This window comes from Silurus meridionalis, chromosome 23, assembly GCF_014805685.1.
Source record: "Silurus meridionalis isolate SWU-2019-XX chromosome 23, ASM1480568v1, whole genome shotgun sequence".
Taxonomy (NCBI): Eukaryota; Metazoa; Chordata; class Actinopteri; order Siluriformes; family Siluridae; genus Silurus; species Silurus meridionalis.
In genome coordinates this window covers 20,661,426-20,671,647 of record NC_060906.1, presented here as the reverse complement: position 1 = coordinate 20,671,647, position 10,222 = coordinate 20,661,426, and positions in this window count along the sequence as shown.

Below are 10,222 nucleotides of genomic sequence, written 5' to 3'. Positions count from 1 at the left end.
ATTGAATTACACTTTTTTTTGGACAATGATATTTCAGCACAGCCTGAGCTTTGCCATTAAAATAGGAGGATGACTGCATATAGTTTAGAAGGTTTCTTTCTTTCTTTATATATATATATATATATATATATATATATATATATATATATATATATATATATATAAAAATACAAATAATTTTTTTTTCCTTTTATTTTTTTTGTGACAAAATATTCCCAACTCATATGCCTACAAAACTTAATTTCTTTTTATCTAGATAAAATAACAGCTAGTTTATGTTTCTTCTAATGAAATGTATAAAAAAAAAATCAAAAATGATATATAAAGTATTGGCACACTTGTAATAGGCCAGCATTAATATATGTAGTGTATTGTGCTCACCTGACAGCGATGAATAATCGTTTTGATCAATTAGGTTTGTTACTTAGATTAAAAAAAGTGATAGTGCAAACACTGATTTCTATACCTAAGGAAAAGAATGTTACAGGAGGAAAACACTTAACCAACAGATATTGGCTTTTTGGTGTCGTCCGCTCATTTAAGGCTCATTCTTTTACTGCATTTTTTGTGTTCACATATGAAGTCAGAACAAAGAATGCATTCAAGCAACGTCTTCGAAAAAAAACGAACGAGTTCTTCTTAGTGCTGTTTTAGTCAAATTTTATTGTAAAATGTATAGAATTCTAGGGTTCGATTTGCAAACGTGGCATGGCTTCGGGTGGCTACTTTCGACACTTGGATTGTATCACATCTACAATACTAAAAATTCCTATGTTGGTTTTTAGACCAATTGAACTGATTTGAAAAAGGTCCTCAAAGCTACGTGCATTCATTTTATAAAAAGATAATTCATCACAGAAGACGTGCAGGAAGTTGGTTTAAAAGAGATGTAGAGGACAGGGTAGTATGGAGACGGATGATCCGCTGTGGCGACCCCTAGTGGGAGAAGCCAAAAGGAGAAGACTTTCTGACAAATCAGACTTTCAATTTAGGCCAAACCATGTATGCACATTTTCTTTTTTTGAACGAAAGCCTAGAGTATTCTAAGCCTATCGTGATATTCTGAAGAATGTTTTTTTTGGAAAGTTACATTTGGCTATTGTGTTGGCATTTTGTTCTCTTATCTACAACCAGGCAGTATTATTTCCTGTTAATAATGTAGAGTATTGGAAGTGGCTTCTAAAACATCTAATTCTAAACGGTTATAAGTTCAAATCCCAGAACAATCAAATGGGCTTTTCAGCAAGTCCCCTTTACCCTCAACTGCTTAAATGTATAAATGAGAGAATATTTGCCAAATACAATAAATGTACCAAGGAAGTCAAGTCAATATGTGATATGGATTCTCATATGGTGCTGCAAAGATTTTAGTGCTAGTATCATGCTCAGAACATTGGTTTAAGTGTTATTTATACATTATACAGCAGCTGGCTTTTTAACAAATCTTATAAACACTGGGAATGTTTCTGAAATTCTCTCCATTTCAAGCCTTGTTTTTCTACACACACTCATGTGAGTAATGTAATGTAGTAATGTATTACCACTACAACCAAAGCAACCCCTACTCGCCGAAACAAAGAATAGTTTCCTGCTTTTCTAAGCTCACCTTGCTGTAGGAATTGATTCAGTATTTCTTGTGCTTTTTTTTTTCTCTTCTAAGTTGTATCTTGCATATCACAGTGATTGTATATATATATATATATATATATATATATATATATATATATATATATATATATATATATATATATATATATATAACGACAATGATTATGATACCGAAAGACCCCATACAGTGTGCTGATGATATTAGAAAGGAAACCACTTGTGATTTAAAAGGGTGTTTCAAATAAGTGTATATGTTGTTACAAACAGAAATGCTGACATAAGTTATGTAACTGAAACCGAAGTACGAACAGAACAACCAATAAATTGCTGACACGTCTCAATGAAGATCCCATTTTTCGATTTTTAAAGATGTTGTGGTTGTGCATGTGTGTGGCTGTCTGGAAGATTCAAGTCAAATTCAGATTTGATTTATTTGTCAAATGTATAACCACGCGTATTTCGACATGCAGCGAAAGGATTATCACGAGCAAAAAACTGCAAACTGACAGACAATTACGGGTGACAATATTAGAAAATTTAGATGTGTGAGAGTGACACATGTAGATAGATGAGAGAGTGTTGTTAGTACAATGGAAAAATAGATAGAAGTGATAGAGTGATACAGGTAGATTGATACAAATAATATGGAAAGAAAGAGATGGAGAAAGTGAGAGAGAGGATATGTGTGCTCTACTGAATAATAAAGAAATGGATGGACAGAGTAATGATACCATCCTTTTTTTGTTCTTCTTAGTTTATCATTAACAGCATCATGATGATGATGATGATGATGATGATTATTATTGAATTTTTTTTTTTATTATACAATGAAGCTGAATTCCATTTTTGGATCCATGAAATTACACCATTTTGAAAGTGCTATACAAATGAAAATGAATTGAATAGAGTTTTGGATCTCAAATTTCCTTTAATAACTTTTGTTTAAACTTTACGAGGAAAATTTGATGGAAATTAGACAATTTTTTAAAAACGAGAGAAAAATGGGAATAAACATAATTTCAATTTAAACCCAAATTTGACACAATGGTAGCTGGAGAAAATTTGGCAGTATTTTGCCCAAATGTGGTTAGAATTTACATGAAATCCTTCACAATCAAGGTCCCAAATTTCAACTTTTCACCAGACAGTTCTGTAATATTCTAGACATTCGCTGGCACCCAGATGAGGAGGAGTTTCCCTTTTGAGTCTGGTTCCTCTCATGGTTTCTTCCTCATTCCATCATTTATTCCTACCTTCCTTTCCTTTGCTTATTAGGGACGGATCGGTGTTTACTGGAGTCATAAGCAGGAGTGCTCGAATTAACCTCAAATATCTTTTCTACTGAAAGTCCTAACTCACGCTTAGTTTATGCTGCAAGATGGATATCACTTCTGTCTCACTGAGTGTATGGACAGCTTTTGAGCAGACAACCATTTTCCATCATGTTTATTTTAGTGTAACATCACAAGTATTTGTGAGACATTCTACACAATCCCAGAGTTTATATATACAGTGGGTGGTGATTCATAAGCAGAATCTGACTGTGCGTGGATATATTTATTATTAAAATCCAGATTAAGAAGTGATAATTAGATTCTACAATGATTGTGGGGAGTGTCGAGCATCTGATTTACAGAGAATGTGTAAATGACTATATACTGTATATATATATATTCAAATCCCAGCCACACCAAGTTGGCCCCTGAGTGAGGCCCTTAAGCCTGTAGCTACTCAGTTGTATCAATAAGATAAATCTCATTCTGATTTGAGTCTGGGTTATATCAAGGTTTCTTCATGATATTAAGTTTTTCCACTGTTACCTCTTTTCTCCCATTCGAGACAGACATTTTAATTGAAAGTAAAAATTAATTGCAAAATTGAAATTATTAATTTATTTATTTCTGCAAAACTGCAATGAAGGACAAAGCGCTAAAGCAGGTCATTCAAGATCATCCACTCCAAACCAATGTAAATCATATCTTCATGAAGCTGGCTTTGCGCACAGGGCATTGTCCTGCTAGAACGGGTTTGGTATTTGTTGAAGTGAAGGGAAATTTTAATGCTACCGCATACATACATTTGTGTGCCTCTAACAGTGTAGTAACAGTTTAAAGAAGAACCATATATGGCTGGAAAAACCGGGTGTCCCAATACTTTTTCCATATAGTGTATCTGTATTATTAAGCTGCAGATGAAAGGTTAATTTAGGAATATATGTCTAAAGCAGAATCCTTCCCCCTTACCTAGTTACCCTCTGTTGCATCTACTCATGCTTAGGGCATACAACAGGCCACATGCTGCAGTAAATCTCCGCTCTCCTACATAATTTAGTATTGCAGCCACTGCAGTATGTCATGTGACTTTAAACATGCAAACTGGTTCCTGCTTTCTACCAGGAACACAGTATTGCACTAGACAATCTAGTGTATTCTTCATCCTACTGTGCTGCACGGTCTCTCTTATCTCTCAGCTTGATATCAGTGAATCATCTTCCAACAGAAAGCCTACTACATTCATCTCCGGGGCCTTTAGGGGTCTACTCGAGAGAACAAGATGGCAAAGCTAATTCAGTAGTCACAGTTACGGCGTCAACTCAAACCAGCAGCTCCCACGTTGTATGAATTATAAAAACAGACAATCTGAAGTGGCACGGAAGCAGAAAGGCTGGTTTGAAGAAGGCTCGTCTGCTGGAAGTGCTTTGAATACTGCAGCACTGCAATGGTGACTCATACTTTTTCCTAACAATCCTAACATAAAGGAGCATGGTACATACATTATTAGTCACCTGCTTGCTAATTATTATTTATTTCACTTTCAATAATCACATATTTTCTGTTTCTGGATGCCGGGCTTATCCAGCTGTATATGGTTCTTACACAAACGATTAGCACACAGTTGGAGGCACACACTTGTATATGGCAAATACAGTGAGAAAAATAAGTATTTGAACACGCTGCTATTTTGCAAGTTCTCCCACTTAGAAATCATGAAGGGGTCTGAAATTGTCATCGTAGGTGCATGTCCACTGTGAGAGACATAATCTAAAAAAAAAAATCCAGAAATCACAATGTATGATTTTTTAAAACTATTTATTTGTATGATACAGCTGCAAATAAGTATTTGAACACCTGAGAAAGTCAATGTTAATATTTGGTACAGTAGCCTTTGTTTGCAATTACAGAGGTCAAACGTTTCCTGTAGTTTTTCACCAGGTTTGCACACACTGCAGGAGGGATTTTGGCCCACTCCTCCACACAGATCTTCTCTAGATCAGTCAGGTTTCTGGCCTGTCACTGAGAAACACGGAGTTCCCTCCAAAGATTCTCTATTGGGTTTAGGTCTGGAGACTGGCTAGGCCACGCCAGAACCTTGATATGCTTCTTACAGAGCCACTCCTTGGTTATCCTGGCTGTGTGCTTCGGGTCATTGTCATGTTGGAAGACCCAGCCTCGACCCATCTTCAATGCTGTAACTGAGGGAAGGAGGTTGTTCCTCAAAATCTTGCAATACAGGGCCCCGGTCATCCTCTCCTTAATACAGTGCAGTCGCCCTGTCCCATGTGCAGAAAAACACCCCCAAAGCATGATGCTACCACCCCCATGCTTCACAGTAGGGATGGTGTTCTTGGGATGGTACTCATCATTCTTCTTCCTCCAAACACGTTTATTGGAATTATGACCCAAAAGATCTATTTTGGTCTCATCTGACCACATGACTTTCTCCCATGACTCCTCTGGATCATCCAAATGGTCATTGGCAAACTTAAGACGTGCCTGGACATGTGCTGGTTTAAGCAGGGGAACCTTCCGTGCCATGCATGATTTCAAACCATGACATCTTAGTGTATTACCAACAGTAACCTTGGAAACGGTGGTCCCAGCTCTTTTCAGGTCATTGACTAGCTCCTCCCGTGTAGTTCTGGGCTGATTTCTCACCTTCCTTAGGATCATTGAGACCCCACGAGGTGAGATCTTGCATGGAGCCCGAGTCCGAGGCAGATTGACAGTCATGTTTAGCTTCTTCCATTTTCTAATGATTGCTTCAACAGTGGACCTTTTTTCACCAAGCTGCTTGGCAATTTCCCTGTAGCCCTTTCCAGCCTTGTGGAGGTGTACAATTTTGGCTCTCTTGTGTCTTTGGACAGCTCTTTGGTCTTGGCCATGTTAGTAGTTGGATTCTTACTGATTGTAGGGGTGGACAGGTATCTTTATGCAGCTAACGACCTCAAACAGGTGCATCTAATTTAGAATAATAAATGTAGTGGAGGTGGACATTTTAAGGGACAGAATTCTAGCTGATAGACAGGTGTTCAAATACTTATTTGCAGCTGTATCATACAAATAAATAGTTTAAAAATCATATATTGTAATTTCTGGATTTTTTTTTTAGATTATGTCTCTCACAGTGGACATGCACCTACGATGACAATTTCAGACCCCTCCATGATTTCTAAGTGGGAGAACTTGCAAAATAGCAGGGTGTTCAAATACTTATTTTCCTCACTGTAATTGACATGTATGAGGACAGTGTGACAGCAGTGAAGTATGCAGTAGGAACAACAGATTGGATTAAGGTAGAGGTGGGACTGCATCAAGGATTGGCTCTGAGCCCTCTCCTGTTTGCAGTGGTGATGGACAGGTTGACGGAGGTCAGACAGGAGTCTCTGTGAACTACGATGTTTGCGGATGATATTGTGATTTGTGGTGAGAGTAGGAAGCAGGTTAAGAAGAGCCTGGAAAGGTGGATATATGTGCTGGAGAGAAGGGGAATGAAAGTCAGTAGAATTAAGACAGAGTACATGTGTGTGAATGAAAGGGAGGGCAGTGGTGTGGTGCGGTTGCAGGGAGAAGAGGTGGTAAAGGTTAACAGTGCAAAGTAATGGAGAGTGTGTTAGGGAAGTAAAGAAAAGAGTGCAGGCAGGGTGGAGTGGGTGGAGAAGAGTGATAGCAGGAGTGATTTGTGATAGAAAGGTATATGTAAGTGTGGACAGGCGGGTATGAAACGGATGATCCGCTGTTGCAACCCCTAAAGAGAGCAGCCGAAAAAAGAAGAAGAAGAATCTCTTCATCATAGCACCTGTGAGTATGAGATGGGCCAAATTGTGACAGATGGTCACCTCTTTTCTCAGTATGGCTTCCACTACTCTTTCCAATAACTTCATGGTGTGACTGATCAACTTAATTCCCCCATAGTTACTGCAGGTCTGCACATCTCACTTATTCCTAAATATCTGTACCAGCACACTCCTTCTCCGTTCCTCAGTCATCCTCTCACCTTCCAAAACCTCCAGAACAACCTGGTTAAAAACTCCACTGCCATCTCTCCTAAACATCTCCATGCTTCTACCGGGATGTCATCTGGTCCAACCGACTTTTCACTCTTCATCCCCTTAATCGCTGCTCTCACTTCCTCTTTATGAATACCATCTCCACCTCATTCCACCCTTTTCTCTCTCTCATTTTCCTTATTCATTAGCTTCTCAAAATACTTCCTCTATCTTCTCAACACACTCTCCTCACTAGTCAACACATTTCCATCTCCATCCTTTATTGCTCTCATATGCAGCACATCCTTCCCAGCTCAGTCTCTCTGCCTGGCTAATCGGTACAAAGCCATGATGAAGAGATAATCAGTGTCATTCACTTCACCATTCATAATGTTAAAATGTCATAATGCCTGATCGGTGTATTTTCTGTTTATTTTTAATGAGCACCTCAATACAGTATAAGTTCTAATTCGTCATGTAGAATTTGTCGTTTGTTGCCTGTTGATCTTGTACTAGTGATGTTTTATCATGGCTATCAGCAGTGTTCTTAGTTTTCAAGGTTTTTTGCCCAGTGCCCTTTGTTAGATTCTGATTTTCACAGATTAATTTTTTTGTTTTTTGCTTTTACAAATAAATTCTACACTTATTTACAAAAACAGTGATAACATTTTGAATAGTAACCTATATAACAATAATATTTGCATTCAGATACTTATAGATTTATTGAGCAGTGCTTGTATTACTATATTACAAAAATAATACAGAATATAATGAATCTTGTGGGTTTTTTAAACATTTCGATTATGTATACAAAGTATTTGGTACCTCCAACCTTTGGTACCTCTGTTACCTGTACTTGAATATGGTGACATTGCATTCTGTAGTGCAATATTTAAAAAGATAGATGGCCTTTTCTTTATGTCTTACATTTACTGGATGTGACTATAAAAGGCAACACTGGTCTCTTTATGCTAAGGATAAACTGCCACTTCTGGGACTACACTGGTACTGTTTTATTTATAAATCTATATGTGGCTTGCTACCCACTGTTTAGTCTTTCTTTACTTTTGTAAAACCTGATGTTATAATCTTCGCTCAAAAGACATTATTCAACTTGTAATTTCCTGAACTGAGGCAACATAGGTTTTCATTTTTGTGCTTTAATAATGTGGGATAATCTTTCCACACCACACCACTGCTGCACTCCATTTACTGGCTTCCAGTAGCTGCACGTATCAGATTTAAAACACTGATGCTTGCCTACAAGGCCAAAAATGGACCAGCACCATCTTACCTCAGTGACCTCATCACATCTCGCACTGCACCACGCTGTCTGAGATCCTTCAGCACTGTTCGACTGGTACCTCCTTCTCTCAGAATGAGAGGTAAGTACACTTCTAAGCTCTTCTCTGTTCTGGCACCAAGGTGTTGGAATAAACTTCCCCTAGATGTCCATACAGCAGAGTCCCTGACTATCTTCAAACAACGACTGAAGACCTACCTCTTCCTGAAACACTTAAATTAGCACTTTTCAGGTTTGTAGAATTCAAGAGTTATATTTACATTAAGTTTGTAATCTGGTGTACCAGTGTAGATTTATTTATTTACTAGAGACTCAAAGCACTTTTGTACGTAAGTAAGTCTGGTGGTCATTGCCTGATTCATTGCAGCTTTCGCTGCCTTTGAACTGGACCCAGCGAAGGGAGGTTGCTAAAAAACCCACACACAAACTGCTAGGATAAAATAATAACTGAGAGAATAAAAGTTTCTTAGGAAAGAAAGGGGTATTCCTATATTTCTGATGCTTGAGGAGGAACATCTCTGCTTATCACTGCCACTTATGATAAAACTATGAATTAAAATGCACTGTAATTATAAACTGTTACATTAACCTAGTTCTTCTCAAGGTTTCTTCCTCATACCATCTCAGGGAGTTTTTAACTACTTAAGTTTTAACTGCCATAAATTTAAGTAGTTAAAAACTCCCAGAGATGTTATGAGGAAGAAACCTTGAGAGGAACTAGGTTAATGTAACAGTTTATAAATACAGTTTATGGCTTTGACTAATGCATAGTTTTATCATAAGTGGCAGTGATAAGCAGAGATGTTGTTTTCTTCACCTCCAACAACAATGAAAAAACGTTATACTGTTACCCAGAACCCCACTTAGCTGATGTGAGTAGTGCAGCAGGTGGTTGAATTTGGATTTGGATTATTATAACATGTTTACAGCATCTTCTTTTTTTGTCAACAGTCTGCTACATTGACTCAGGACTACAGTTTGCTTCTGTACCATCACTGTACCCTGTGTCATTGTTTATCTGTAATAAATAAACATTCGGTGCAACCGAGATGAGGATGTGGTTCCCTCTTGAGTCTGGTTCCTCTCAAGGTTTCTTCCTTATGCCATCTCGGGGAGTTTTTCCTCGCCACAGTCGCCACTGACTCGCTCATCAGGGACAAACATACACTAAGAACATATTATTCAATTTTATCACCACATTATCTGTGTAAAGCTGCTTTGAGACAATGTTCATTCTTAAAGGCGCTATACAGATAAAAATTAATTGAATTGAATTAAACTTTACATTTATACATCCACACCAAATAATAAAACCGGTAGCTGTTGAATCTACCTTTCCTACATCCCAGACACTTATCCCAGGTGCTTCATCTAATAATTATTTCACTTCTCTATTCTGTATCTAATTCAATCCCTAATGTTGACCCACATATCCACATTCGTGGATGTGTCCTGATTGTGCTGCTCACAAAAGGACCAAAGTCACCTCAGCGAAGATTATGTTTATTTTAGCTTAAAGCCATAGAGAATTCATTCTCAAAAATAGATCACTGATTTAACTCCACTTTCAGTGGATACGGGCTCAGTTTGGCAGGCGTGAAGGAAATCAGAGCTGCACTGACTCAAATTAAGATCATCTGCTTCCTTTTCTGCTCAGTAATTGAGCATGTTTAATCGAGTTAAAATAAAGTGATGGGCTCCAAAAAGGAGGCAAAACAACAGCTGAGAAGTGCTCGGGAGAAAATGTGGAAAGCAACACTGAATTTAAATGCTGACTTCAGAGTGCTGATCAGATAAATGGCAATTGAGTCACATATAAAGTGATTAAACCTTCTTAAGAAGTTTAGAGTGGAGTATATACGTAATATGCACTTCATATTTTATATTCACACAGAAGAGTTTGCTGGAACACCTGTGTTCATTATTGACAGGAATCCTGTGGTAGTAGTTCAATGTGTACAGTAATATCATACAGATACATGTGAAAAGTTTGATTAATTTCTGGCATTGAACATTTTATAAGGTAAATATTGAAGCTTATTTTA